Source organism: Leptinotarsa decemlineata, unplaced genomic scaffold (assembly GCF_025532065.1).
Source record: "Leptinotarsa decemlineata unplaced genomic scaffold, Ldec_3_MD MMD2_tig00000251_RagTag_RagTag, whole genome shotgun sequence".
In the NCBI taxonomy this organism is placed as follows: domain Eukaryota; kingdom Metazoa; phylum Arthropoda; class Insecta; order Coleoptera; family Chrysomelidae; genus Leptinotarsa; species Leptinotarsa decemlineata.
The window spans coordinates 270,678-284,489 of record NW_027412547.1 but is presented as its reverse complement, the minus strand read 5'-3'; the positions used below and the strand labels follow the sequence as shown (position 1 = coordinate 284,489).

Below are 13,812 nucleotides of genomic sequence, written 5' to 3'. Positions count from 1 at the left end.
TGTTATTTATAGTATTATTAAAAGTGATCGTGGATTCATGATACCAAGGCGTTCAGAGGTTCAAAATGAATATCGCAATGTTTACAGGTTTTATTGAAGCTACTACAAATAAAATTCAATGGTGATCGTAGCATAACATTTGTGCGTGATACTTCGCAGTAGAATTTTAGATTGTGTCGACCTTCACTTCTTGGTACTAAGAAATTGATCTCGGGTAAAAGAACCGTACTGTCAATATTGTTGTTTAGTAATTTATGCAGAAATTTAATACCAAGAATAACTCTCCTATTTTCCAAAGATGTCATATCAAATCGTGTCGACAAAATGTTATGATCGATGCCTCTCGTGGGGTATTGACCATCAACTTTTAGACATAAGTATTTTAGGAACTTCCTTTGCACGCTCTCAATTGATGTTTTTTTGTAGTCGTAAACTGGATTCCATAACACAGAGCCATACTCTAACTTCGATGTGACATACGCAAAATATAACAATTTCAAGGTGGCAATACTTTTGAAGTTTTTGCCATTTCTGTAGATGAATCCAAGCATCCTATTTGCAACAGCTGTCATATTCCTTATATGTGTTGTAAATGTTAATTTACTGTCGTATGTTATACCAAGATCTTTTATCTCATATACGCGGTTGATTGTAGTTCAGTTGTAGATGATTATTATTACACCAAAGTTTGATTACATCTAATTCATGTTGTACACGTTGGCAGTCAGTAATGTCGTCGATTTTATAATATAGTTTCAGGTCGTCTGCAAATAGTAGGCTAGGAATATTGAAAGAGGTTACCAAATCATTAATAAAAATAAAAAATAAAAGAGGTCCAAGATTAGAAACTTGTGGTACCCCTGATGTAACTACGTACTGAGCCGATTTGAAAGATTCATATTCGACGAATTGTTTTCTGTTAACTAGATATAATTCAATTAGAGTAAGCAGTTGGTTAGAGAGTCCCAATTTTGTCAATTTGCTGAGAATAACATAATGTTCTTTTTGATCGAAGGCTTTTTGAAAGTCTAAATCAGGGGTATCCAAACTCTGAAGCCTTCGGGCCATAATGATTTTTACAGTTTGTTCCAAGGGCCAATTTCTGCCCTTAACTATATTTCTAGACTAGGATAGTCGCAAAGTGCGACTGGGGTGAGAAATAAATATTTATCAGCTGAAATATATATTTTGAATATATTTCATTGATATCAGACTATAATCTATTAAAAGTATTCAAAACTGATATTTGAATGATATAAATATGATTTGAATAGCTGAATATTCAGAATATAATATTTGAATATGCAAATTATGTATTCCTTCGGTTAACATATAGATAATAGTTTAAACTTTGAGTCATGTTAAGGTTATTGACATTATTTTGAAAGAAATGTACAGAGTGGAATAAATCGTGTTACATAAATTTACAGAGGAGCCATTTCAGTAAAAATTCATTATTGTTCACCTTATTCATTGAACAGAGTAGTATGCAAATTTTCAGCTCAATCAATTGAGAATAATTGCTTCGAAATTATGTTGCAAAGTTTGCCTCCAACTGATGAACTTACATACGAACAGTGCGAAATAAATAAAAGCTTATAAGATGTAAAATTCACAATTTTCTTCAATTTCCCAATTTTCCCAAGTGAAATCTGTCAAAATCTGTATTTCCACTAACCATCCGGTGCCCCCTCATGAACGACGACCCTAAGAAGTCAAAACCTATGCGAGTCAAAGACTAACGAGGTGTTACCTTTCAACGTGCGATTCTCAGCAGCTAGTTATGAATATTAAACACTGGCCTCCTGACGATAACAACCTGCTAGTCAATTCAATAAGGATATTCAAGAGATAAATGAGAATATTACTGGAATTTTTTCCCAGCACCAAACCGTTCTGTAGAGTAGGGAAGGCGAGTCTAGGCCCACAGTACTTAGTAGAATCCTACTTCAGCAAGTGCTGAAAATGTGACCCATTTGCTTCCATACAATAATACAGATTTCGTTCAAATCTATTCCTAACATTCTGTAGCATATCAGGTGTTATACTTCTGCACTCTGCTGTAATTCGTTGGCGAAGATCTTCTATGGACTCGGGCTGCGTAGCAAAACATTTATTTTTCAAGTGTCCCCAAAGGAAAAAGTGTAAAGGCGATAAATCAGGTGACCTGGCAGGCCATTCGATGGGGCCTCTCCTTCCAATCCACCGTCCAGGAAACCGGTCATCTAAAAACTCTCTTACCGGAGCAACATAGTGAGGAGGTGCTCCATCTTGCTGGAAATGAAGCCGATCATCATTATGATTTTGGTCATTTTCAATTATTTCTGTTATGAGAGGATCAATTGTATCTTCAAGCATGTTCAGGTAAACCTCACCAGTTAAATTCCCAGGAATTAAAAGTGGCCCTACGATATGACTACCTAATATGCCACACCAGACATTGATTTTTTGAGGGTACTGGGTATGGACCTCTCGGAATAAGTGTGGGTTACTGTCATCCCAGTAACGGCAATTATGCCTATTCACAGCTCCATTCAAAAAAAATTTACTCTCATTGGAAAAGCACGTGTTGAATGATAGGTGAGGATCATCAATTAGTAGCTGGCTCAGTTGTTCACAAAATTGCAGCCTTCTATCAGGATCATCTTCATTGAGTTCCTGTACTAATTTAATTTTGTACGGATGAAATTTATAGGCTTTTAATATCCGTATTATGGACGAACGGAAGACACCTGAGGCTGCAGCAAGATGACGGGTACTTTAAGTATGATCCAATTCAACATGTCCCAAAACAGCGACTTCCACTGCTTCATTTCTGATCGGTTTCCGTGGCTGGTGTTTCACATCACAGACAGATCCGGTATCGACAAACTTTTGGACTAAATTGGCAACGTACGAATCATTCACTTTTTTCCCCGGTTGACTGTTATTAAAGAGGCGAGCAGTAAGTCTAGCACAACTATTATGTTGATAATAAAGTTTAACAATTTCAACTCGATCAGGAATGGAATAAACCAATTTTACACTAAAGTTGAAATAATTTCAAAAACAACCGAAATGAATCAATGAACGTTTGCCTAAATTCTTTTTGTACACTTATCTGCTGTTGTTATTTGAACCAAAAAACGCACGAGAGAAATTGAGGAATGTAGTAGTGATAAAAATGCCGTTTTTTCCGCATTTTCATTAACACCAAAAATATCGAGTAAATGTTCTTGCTTTTTTTATAACTATTCAAGTAAATTCAACAAATTAGGTATAATTAGAAAGAGAATTTTGTGCCCTTTCAAATGATATATCACTCAACCCCACTCCATTTAAAATTTTAGGGTTGTTACTCACCCTCGCTAGGGGGTTGAAGGCACAGGTAGAAAAATACATCTTAAATGTGTCCCCCTCAAAATCAAAATTGACCTGTCCGAGCATTTTTGCGTTAAGTTACAAAAAAAGGAGAAAAGCAGGGTGCATACTTTTCGTTGGACCACTCTATGTATGCGTATTGCTTTTGTAGCATTTGACTCTGTGTTATTTTAACACCCCGGCACGTGTTTCGATCACCAAGTGATCATCTTCAAGAGAAAGATCAAGCAGTTCAGTTTGATCTTCCTCTCGAAGATGATCACTTGGTGATCGAAACGCGTGTCAAGGTGTTAAGATAACTGTTTGGTGTTGGGAGAAATTTCAGTAATATTGATTACTACACCAAATGTTCTAAATAGTGCATCACAAGTAGGTATTTGAGAATCAAACCCCTTTGAAGGAAAATAACATTAGAAATAAACTCTGAAAATGAAAGGTTTCTCATCTATAACTCATCCTGTATGTTTTTCATTTCTGTTACTATTTTTGCAAATGACTAGGAATACATGATCATGATGTTACATTTTAATGGCTCACTTATAACATTTCATTGGATCACTCGCAATGAGGTTACTCATCATTTCCTATGTTATTATTTATTGCAATTGCACTGAAATATGAAACCAACTATTTCTTTATGAAAATTATTCAAATCATCATTTTTCCAATGCAATACAAAAATAACCTTTTTTGAATTCCAACATTATTTACAATAATACACACATCGGAAAAGTCTAGGGATATTTTAAAAAATGGCAATAATTTTTTTTTAGATCGCTTTAGGGAAAAACAAGTTGACGGGTGATTATTAAACGAATGTAACTTACAACAAAATTTATTAAATGGTCAAAAATACTGAGTTCGCATATAAGCAAAACTAAAAAAAATATGGCTCTTCTTTGGCACCCCGAAAAAAAAATCATAATACAAAAAAAATTGGAATCAGTACAAAGTATGGCCTCCACGCTGGTTTATTACGGTCCTACATCTATCGTGCATCGACAAAATGAGATTGTCAATGTCTTGTTGAGGTACATTTGCCCATTCAGCGATTAAAAGCTCTCTCAATTGAAACGTTGTGTGAATGTTCCCCATATGCGGAGTAACTCTTCGTTGAAGCATGTCCCACACATGCTCGATGGGATTCAGGTCCGGTGATTGTGCTGGCCATGGCAATACATCAACTCCTTCGTTGGTGAGCCAGTCAGTCACTAGACGCGCGACATGTGGACGAGCATTATCGTGCATTAGGTGGAAGTTTTCACCAACAGCACCAGCAAACGGACGGACTATAGGTAGAAGAATGGTGTCGAGGTACTGTCGAGCTGTGAGGGAGCGATTTGGAAAAACGAGATCGGTTCTGCCGCCGATCATGATTCCGCCCCATAACATTACTGTACCACCTCTGTATGTGTGGACTTCCTGGACGTGTCTCAAACGTTCATTATTTCCAGGTCGTCTCCACAGTCTTACTCGACGAGAATCTGGATGAAATCCAAATCTGGATTCGTCTGTAAACAAAACTGTGGCCCAATCATTTGCATCCCAGTTTTGATGTTCTTGACACCACTCTAATCTTCTACCGCGATTGCCTCTCGACAAAGGTGGACATCTAAGTGGCCTTCTCTTGTGGAGATCTGCTTCATGCTGTCGATTTCTGACAGTATCACGACCAATGGTTACCTGGTGCGTCTGCTGCAACACGTTAACCAACTCAGGTGCTGTGATTGTCGGTTGTGTTTTTGCGATTAAGACCAAAAATCGATCTTGAACTGCAGTTGTAGCGCGTCCTCGCCCTGGATGTTGTTCGGCTGGACTGCCAGTTTCACGGAAACGCCGCCACAATCGACTGATAACACTTTGGGAGACCCCCAAACGAAGAGCTACATCATTTTGTCGCATGCCACCTTGAAGAAGCCCTACAGCTCTATTCATCTCAGCCAATGGTAAGTGATGGCGTTCCATGTTAAAGCACAATATTTCCAGTTTAATTGCTGAGCAAGAACTGCATAGAATGTACAAACTCGACACTTTCAGATTATTCATTTTAGCCGAAAACCTACAGTTTGTAAAAAACTTGATAAAAGATTAGTTATCGTTTTTGCAGGCTTTGTTCAACCCATAGAAATCTACAGGGTGGTCGAGTGTACCAATTTAATCGAAATTAAACGACCTCATGCATTTATTTTTATGATATTTAGTATGTTATAAAAATATCCCTAGACTTTTCCGATGTGTGTATATTGAATTCAAATGAAAGAAAACATTGAACACACAATATTTCATAAAAAGCTCCTTTTTTCAGTCGTATCTCAATTGGTTGAAAGACAATGTAATGCCTGAAGTAATTTACTTCACTTCCTTTCTGAAGAAGTGTCCGTTTTCACAAGGGATATTAAGTATACAGCGCGGACGTAAATTGAACCCTTCCCCCTTAATTTAAACTTAAAATTTGTATGGGAAGAATTCATGTTTAGTACTTTTTGATAAAAAAACAATGGTGTGGTATCACTCGCCACAGGCCCAACGCTATCAACCTTTTTGTGGCCCTTTGCTGGAAGGGTCACGAGTCTATTAATTCCGTCATCATAAAAATTGTGTGCCTGTTCCTGATTGGAGAAGGTTATACCGGTGAGAAAGTTATCGAAGTACTTGAGATGATAGTCGGTTGGCTAAAAGTCTGGGAAGTATGGTGGGTGATGCAGAAGTTCGACGCTCAATTCGTTTAATTTTGGGACGGTGATACGCAGACGGGCGTTGTCATGGAGCAGGACCGCACCTCTTCTGTTGACCAGTGACGGCTGCTGCTGATGCAATTTCTGCACACTCTGAAGTCTGAGAACAGTAAAAAGTCGCTGGAGGGTAGATACGGTGGATACGGAAGCAATTCGGAGCCCAATTCATACAATTTTGCCATTGTTTTTATTGATGTGTGACACGGTGCATTATTTATTATTTATACACTATTCTACAGATTATACCCAACTACAGAACAGTGATATAAGTCAAATCACAGTACAATACAATTACAATAAGTTATAAGATAAAAACAATACATATAGAATTAGATGAAGTAAAAGACCTAATCTCTGAGATGGAACTGTAAAAAATGTCGAGCTCACAACTTGCTGAATTGCATTTGACACACATGTTATGCAGAGGTGAACGTTTCAGAATATTTGCACGTGGTGTTGGGAGATAAAAAGGATTAACCACTCTAGAGGTTGGTTTAGGTACATTGAAATTAAGTTTTTGCAGAATATGTGGGTCAATAATTAAAAAGAAAAATTGTGGAGTGACAATCATGACAGCAAATCAAGCTATTCATAGCATGTCTAGCTACCAATGCATCATGGGGAAATCCAATCGGTGGATAGACATTGTCTGATCTATAATCTGGATTCCAGATTATGGATGCATATTCTAATTTTAATCTGACGAAAGCATAGTATAAGGTTTTCGATGTAGATGGATCCAAGAAATCTCCGGAGATTCGTGCAATAAATTCTGCTTGCAGTAGACCTATTGCTTCAATGTGTGGTACGAAAGAAAGTTTTGTGTCAAAGGTAACGCCCAGATCGGTAAATGTGAGAGGCCGTTGAAGTGGAATATCGTTTATTAAATATTGATATGAAAATGGACGATTTTTTAGTGTGTACGTCATTACATTGCATTTACTCGCGTTTAAAGAAAGATTGTTGCGAAAACACCGTTGCTCAACACGTTTCAGATTGAGGAAGAGTTGAAGACCGTATATATGACATCAGTTTGGGATCTCCTATCAATGGTTTCAGAAATATATTGGGTAACATTGAAAAGGTTGGTGATTGTCGAGCGACCTTTCATAAAACCATGTTGAAGTGGTGTCATTTGTTTGCTCAAATGAGTTTATAACCTGCTATAGATAAGGATTTCAAACACTTTGGTGAAGTTGCATATTATTGATACGGGTCTAAAATTACCGACATCAAACTTGTCCCCTTTTTTATAAATTGGCCGAACTTAAGAGATAATTTCCATAGATCTGGGGTGGTACTAGTTTTGATGCAAATATTTATTAATATTGTCAATGGACGAACCAAAACATATGCACAATCTCTGACAAAATCAGTGCAGGGATGCTGTCTGGACCTTTGTCATTTTTGGTTTTATCTGTTTCAAAGCAGCCAACACATTATTTTCTTCGAAGTAATGAACGTTCAATCCTTGTGAATATGGATTTCCTCACAATAGAACTCTGCTGTGATGGTTCGGCCCAATTGCAGAAAGTTATAGTAAAGCACACCAGCCGCTGACCACCGTACAGTAACCATGGTCTTTTTTTGGTGGGTTTTCATCTCTGGGAAGTAACTGGGTGTCTTATTGGTGTCCAAGCACTGTCCTAAACGTCTCCTGTTGCCATAGAGGATCCACTTTTCATTACACGTGATGATCCGATCCGAAAAAGAATCGTTTTGGTTGCGCAAAAGCAAAGAAGAACGGACCTTGAAACGTGACAATATATGTCGATCATTCAAATTGTGGGACACCCACTTTTCGAATTTGTTGACATTTCCAATACGTTTTAAACAATCAAAATCGTATGGGAGCTTAGCGCCCAGTTCTTCCGTCATCCCACGCACCGTTTGTGGTGGGTCAGTCTCTTGAAATCCTTGTCTTGGATTACTGTAGGTCGACCACTTTGGGGCTCATCTTCGAGGATATAGTTTTCGGAATAAAAATTTCGCAAACACACGTTCATTAACACAACACCACCATTGCCAAATGTCATCGAGCGGCAAATCTGGTCAGCCAGGTGGCCACGAAAAAATTCATAGTGAATCATTAATAGTATTTTGTAATCCACATTTTTAGGTAATTTTCAAAACTAGAGATTGTTTAATGAAGAGATGGGAATCTATTCGAATAGAAAATCATCATAATTTTGTCTGAATTTATAAATAAACATGCAAAATCAAGCAGAAAATGTTTTCGAGTGTAATAAGATACCCTGTAAACTATTCTTGTGATATTACGACAGAGCAAATTCAGAGTCATACTTCTGCGAAGTCATCAGATAATAACAGTTCTGTTTGGGTCGCAAAACTTTCACAAATGGGTTCCACGAGACGGTCGAATTGGGAAAAACCAAGGTTGGTGGACTCTGATATATAATATTTTCAAGTTCGTCAAATGATGTTTGTTGGTTATCGTAATTAGCACTTCTGTGAAAAATTGAATACAGAAATGATTCCGTCATAACTCATGCAACAATATTTGTTACCTAATAGGAAAAGTTACGAAAATGTATGTTCCGGCGTTATAAATGCAAATTTTACGAATTCTTTCTTTGAATTTTTAAACCCAGTTTCTTAAAAATTGAATAAATGAAGAAACATTTTTGATAACTGAAAAAAATTCTCAATCTTTCGATATAGTCATAATTATCGCAGAATAATTTTTGAATAATTTCGGGAGTGAACTTTTGGCGTGTTATACAAAATACTCATTTAAATGTTACTTCTTTGTGATATCCAGCCTGGGTTAGACTGTTAGACATTTTCACAGCACTTTTAGGTGCGAAATTGTGTCAATGTCGCCTAAAACTTACGAAAGTTTTCAGATAAATAACTGAATTTCATCCTCGACAATTTGACCTTGACACGATATGTATATAAGAAGTCGAGTATAATCGATTTTAATTTCGTCAATTTCATAAATAATGAATACATAACCGAAAGCTCCAGCTTATTCCAAGATAAGATTATGAAAAGTGAAGATTTGTGTACTAAGGGAAGAACCTAAACGGTGAAAATTCTTGAAAATTGAAAAATGAAATCCATAAATTTTCACTGTAATAAAATCAAGAAGGTTGTTTATAGTTGTAGACTGAGAACTAGTGTTTTTTAACACATATTACGTCAATAATATTGATTAAATAATATTGATCGTGTATGGATACCTATTAAATTCGTATGACGTATTCAATTGATGAACGAATTGGATTTCTAACTATTTTTTGGAGATAAAGATTGTCGCCCAAATGAAAAATACACAATTCACTGCGTATTGTTTTCCTTTTATAGATATGCCAAAAAATCTATGATGGCATATATCTATCTCATAAGGATAGCTCAAAATACACATTGTCATGTTGCAAAAATGGTCATACGCTGTTTGTTCAAATATTGAGGAGAATTCTCAAAAAAACTATCATTTATTCAGTATTGGAGTATTTATTGAAAGAAGTTCTGATATTCACCTTTTTCGATGTTTTATACCTAAATATCTGTCAATCTTACAGGCTAGATATTCATAAGCTCTTTGACCTATTATTCCTTTGACCAGATTTGTTTGTGCTAAATCTTTAGTTTTACTGCGGTATCATAGCTATTTGTTGTAGAATATGTTCATTTTTGTAACTATATATGATTATATTCTTGTTTCGTCGAATAAATCATCTGTTGAGTATGTCTTTTTTATTATTAATCATTTTTAATATCTTCTTTTGACAAACTTCTAGTTTTTCCAGGTGTACAGAAGCTACTTTTCCCCAGGAAAGGATCCCATAACGTGACTCAACCAGATGAGTAGTGTTTTAAATTTTCTTCAGGTACTTGAATTTGAATAATAACAGTTTGATTGTTTTCGTTACTTGGTTTAAGTGGTAATTCCATCCCATGTGTGAGTCGAGGATTACTCCGAGGTACCTGATTTAATGTTTTGTTCGTATCACTTGTAGTTCGTGAAAGAAATAAAATGAGTTTTATCGAAATCCATTGTCAGTTTTTTATTTTCAAACCAATCGCTGATTTCAGTAAGCTCGTCCCAGCGGTTTTAATCAAAAATGGATCATTCATATGTATAGGAAACAACAATGGACCAAGGACAATACCTTGGGGTATAACTTATTTCTTTATGCATGCTATCGTGGTGTCTAATTCTTACTATTTGTTTCCTATTGTTCAAGTTACTTTCAAATAACCTCAGTGTTGTCTCTCGTATTCTTCAAAACCTGTAACGGCTACATCAATCAATTTATCTAGCTTCGTTTTTATCGCCTTTTCTAGACATTTTGTGAAGGTTGTTATAAGTGAAATCGCCCTTTTCCGTGTATAGGTTTACCACAGCTTTCTTGAGAATTGATGATACTTTTTCACTTTTCAAAATGTCATCGATGAGCCTCACGAACATAACAACTCATTACTTCTTTTATTTTGTTGATGTGAATGGTAACTATTACTTATACCTACTTTAAGATGAAACATATTTACGGTATATGCAGACATAAATATGAAAGAAAAACAATTGAAAAATTATGTTTTTTTCTACTCTTTCCTATTCATATTACAGACAATGAAACGTCCTTCTAGTATTCAACTCAATACAAAAAGTAATACATAGAATGATGACAACATCGAATTTAAAAAAAATAACGGTAAAAAAGTGTCCGCCATTTCCATAACAATAGTAATAGTCTAGCTGAAAAAACTATGAAATGTTAATAAATCATTTCAATCTTACATTGTCTCCGTTGACGAAATAATGAGACCCACTAGCTTAATTCGATTACATTTAAAAAGTTATATCGTGAACTAAATTATACTTCGTTATATAATATTTACGTGCATCCGATTTACTTTCTTCTGCAATTTTTGTGAAAGATAAACGGTTTGTGTCGATTGTGCAATGTCGAAATTTCGCCTTTCATGTCTTTCTATTGAGTTCATTCCTAAATTTTATGATACGGTAAATGTGAAAAACGATACCTATATGAATAGTGCAGGCGAATTATTATTTTATTGATCGTTCTCTCAAAATTTCATGGGATTTTTTTTGATAAATTTTAGTCTAGCTTCGATTCTGTGAATTCGACTTTCAATAAACGTCATCAATGATTATTAAAAAAAACTTATTGAATTTAACACAATTTCTAGTTCATTTTCAGTTTGTAAGATGCTTAGGCTAATACTTTCAAGTGAAAATTTCCTTTTCAACCTAGTTTCGTTCATATTTTATAAAATGATAGATTTGAATCGGTTAAAGAATGTAAATTTTCCCGGCCGGAGATAATTTTGTGATGCACATCTTCACCGGCAGCAGGATGTTCCATTTCTTAATGAGGGTCTAGAGGTAATTCCGAATTGGGGTGAAAGTAACCAGATTCAATTCAATACCACAAAAACCCAGGCATCGGTTCTCTCCAAGAAGATAAATGTCTCCGAACCGGATATAATTATACCTGGACAGAAAATTCTGCTTTCTGCTTCGTAAAGTTTATTGGGGATCAAAATTAACACCAATATTGCCGGAATTGCAGAAGCTGCTTCTCAAGAGCTTGGAACACTGTTCCGAACCAGAAAACTGTACACACCTCAGCAACTTTTGATGCTTTATAAAGATCTGGTCAGAAATTCTTTGGAGTATTGTTCCATGTATGGAGCTCCGCCCCTAAGCATAACTTGAAGCTACTGAATTCCACCCAGAAAAGAGCCATCCGCCTGATTGGAGACGCGAACATCACTTGCAACCTTGATAGTTTGGAACATCGACGAAGGGTTGGAGATTTGTCATTCTTTTATAAAGGGTTTTTCAATAAGGGCGGGTAGATGTTGAAATGCAATAAAACAAGCTGTGTGTGAGGTATTAACAAAATTATTTTTTATTTGAAAGTCGCATGTATGCCATTAAGTGTGGAATATGACATCATTCAAATGCCCGCCTCGGCTTCTTACGGTAGCACAGATCCGAATGGTCCAATTTTCAATGACTCTTCCGCATAGATCCTGCTGAATTTGAGCGATGGCCTGTGTTATGTTCACCTTTAGGGCATCGATCGATTGTGGTTTATTTGCATAGACCTGCGACTTCAAGAAACCCCACAGGAAAAAGTCTAGCGGGGTCAAATCGCATGACCTTGATGGCCAATTCACATCACCCCTGCGAGAGATAACCTTACCCTCAAATCGTTCATGCAAAATGTCAATCGTGGCGTTTGCTGTGTGGCACGTAGCGCCGTCCTGCTGGAACCACGTCGTCTAGGTCCATATGGTTCAATTTGGGCCATAAGAAATTAGTTATCATCGTTCTGTAGCGCTCGCTATTGACGATGACCGCGTCACTAACGACGTTTTCCAAAAAGTACGGACCAATTACTCCGCCGGCCCAAAATCCACACCAAACGGTAACTTTCTGAGGATGCATTATTACCTGGTGAACCTCGCGTGGGTTGGTGTCGACCCATATACGGCAATTTTGCTTGTTAACACATCCATTCATCCAAAAATGCGCCTCGTCACTAAAGATGATTTTTCGGCCAAAATCGGGGCCCCCTTCCAAACGATTCGAAGCCCAGTCAGCGAATAAACGGCGTTGTCTTTGGTCAAGAACTTTGAGCTCCTGGGTCAGTTGGATCTTGTACGGGTGTAGGCCCAAGTCCCGACGCAAAATTCGCCAAGTTGAAATCTGTGAAAGGCCGAGTTCTTGTGCACGGCGAGGAATAGAATGCCTCGGGTTCTGCTGTACACTTTCACGGACCGCGGCGATGTTCTCGGTCGATCTTGCGTTCCTTGAACGTACGGGTGTTGGCTGATTGTTTACTGAACCGGTCGTCTCAAATTTGGCCACCAAACGTTGAAGAGTCGACTGTGAAGGGCCACCACGTCTACCGTAAAATGGGCGCAATGCGCGCAACATTTGCGTTAAAGAACACTCATTTTGATAATAAAGTTTTATCATTTGAACGTGCTGTTCAATCGTGTAAATTGCCATGATGATTTGGCATAAACAACTGAATAATAAACAAAAGATTTGACAGATGTCACCAGAACAAAATGGCCTCCACGGGGCGATACTTCACGGGAGGTATTCAAGTTACATATCAGAACTACGTGATGGACTGTGGCTGCTCATCGTTTAAGGTTTCACTCAGTGTACCTCGAACTTCACTGTTCAAGAACTCTTTCATTTGAAGAACTACGTTTACGTGGAATAAACTTCCTGAGAACGTTTCTCCAAATGTTCAGCGATTCAAATCCAACACGAATCGCTACTTTAGCACAGCAATAATATGAAAATTTATTTCGGTTTATGGTGTAAATAAATAATACATACCGTCAGCTAACCTCAAATTCTACAAACGTACTCAAAGTAATATGTAAAAAACCACTTTTATCACTTATAATCACAGTAAATCAATAAAATATTATTGAATATAAGTCACTATGATGTATTATTAAATATATATATATATATATATATATATATATATTTATGTATATTAAACACGTGTTCTCGGTTCAAAAACAACTTCAATAAATATCGTGAATACGATTGTCATTTCTCACGAAAACATACCTAAATGTCTTTCTACTCTACCGGTAACTTTTTTTGAAGACCTAATATGTTGACTAGCTAACTTCAGGCATTATCTATTCAGGGACTTTCCGATCGACAGAGGACTGTTCTGCCGAT

At 36.7% G+C, this 13,812-nt stretch overlaps 1 long non-coding RNA gene across 1 annotated transcript; it reads left to right on the top strand.

The window, feature by feature from the left end:
- The first annotated feature begins 8,374 nt into the window (after window positions 1-8,374).
- Window positions 8,375-10,119, top strand: LOC141481688 (uncharacterized). Its single transcript, XR_012465107.1, has 2 exons — window positions 8,375-8,492; window positions 9,872-10,119. It is a non-coding gene; the product is annotated as an uncharacterized lncRNA (long non-coding RNA).
- Window positions 10,120-13,812: the final 3,693 nt, after the last annotated feature.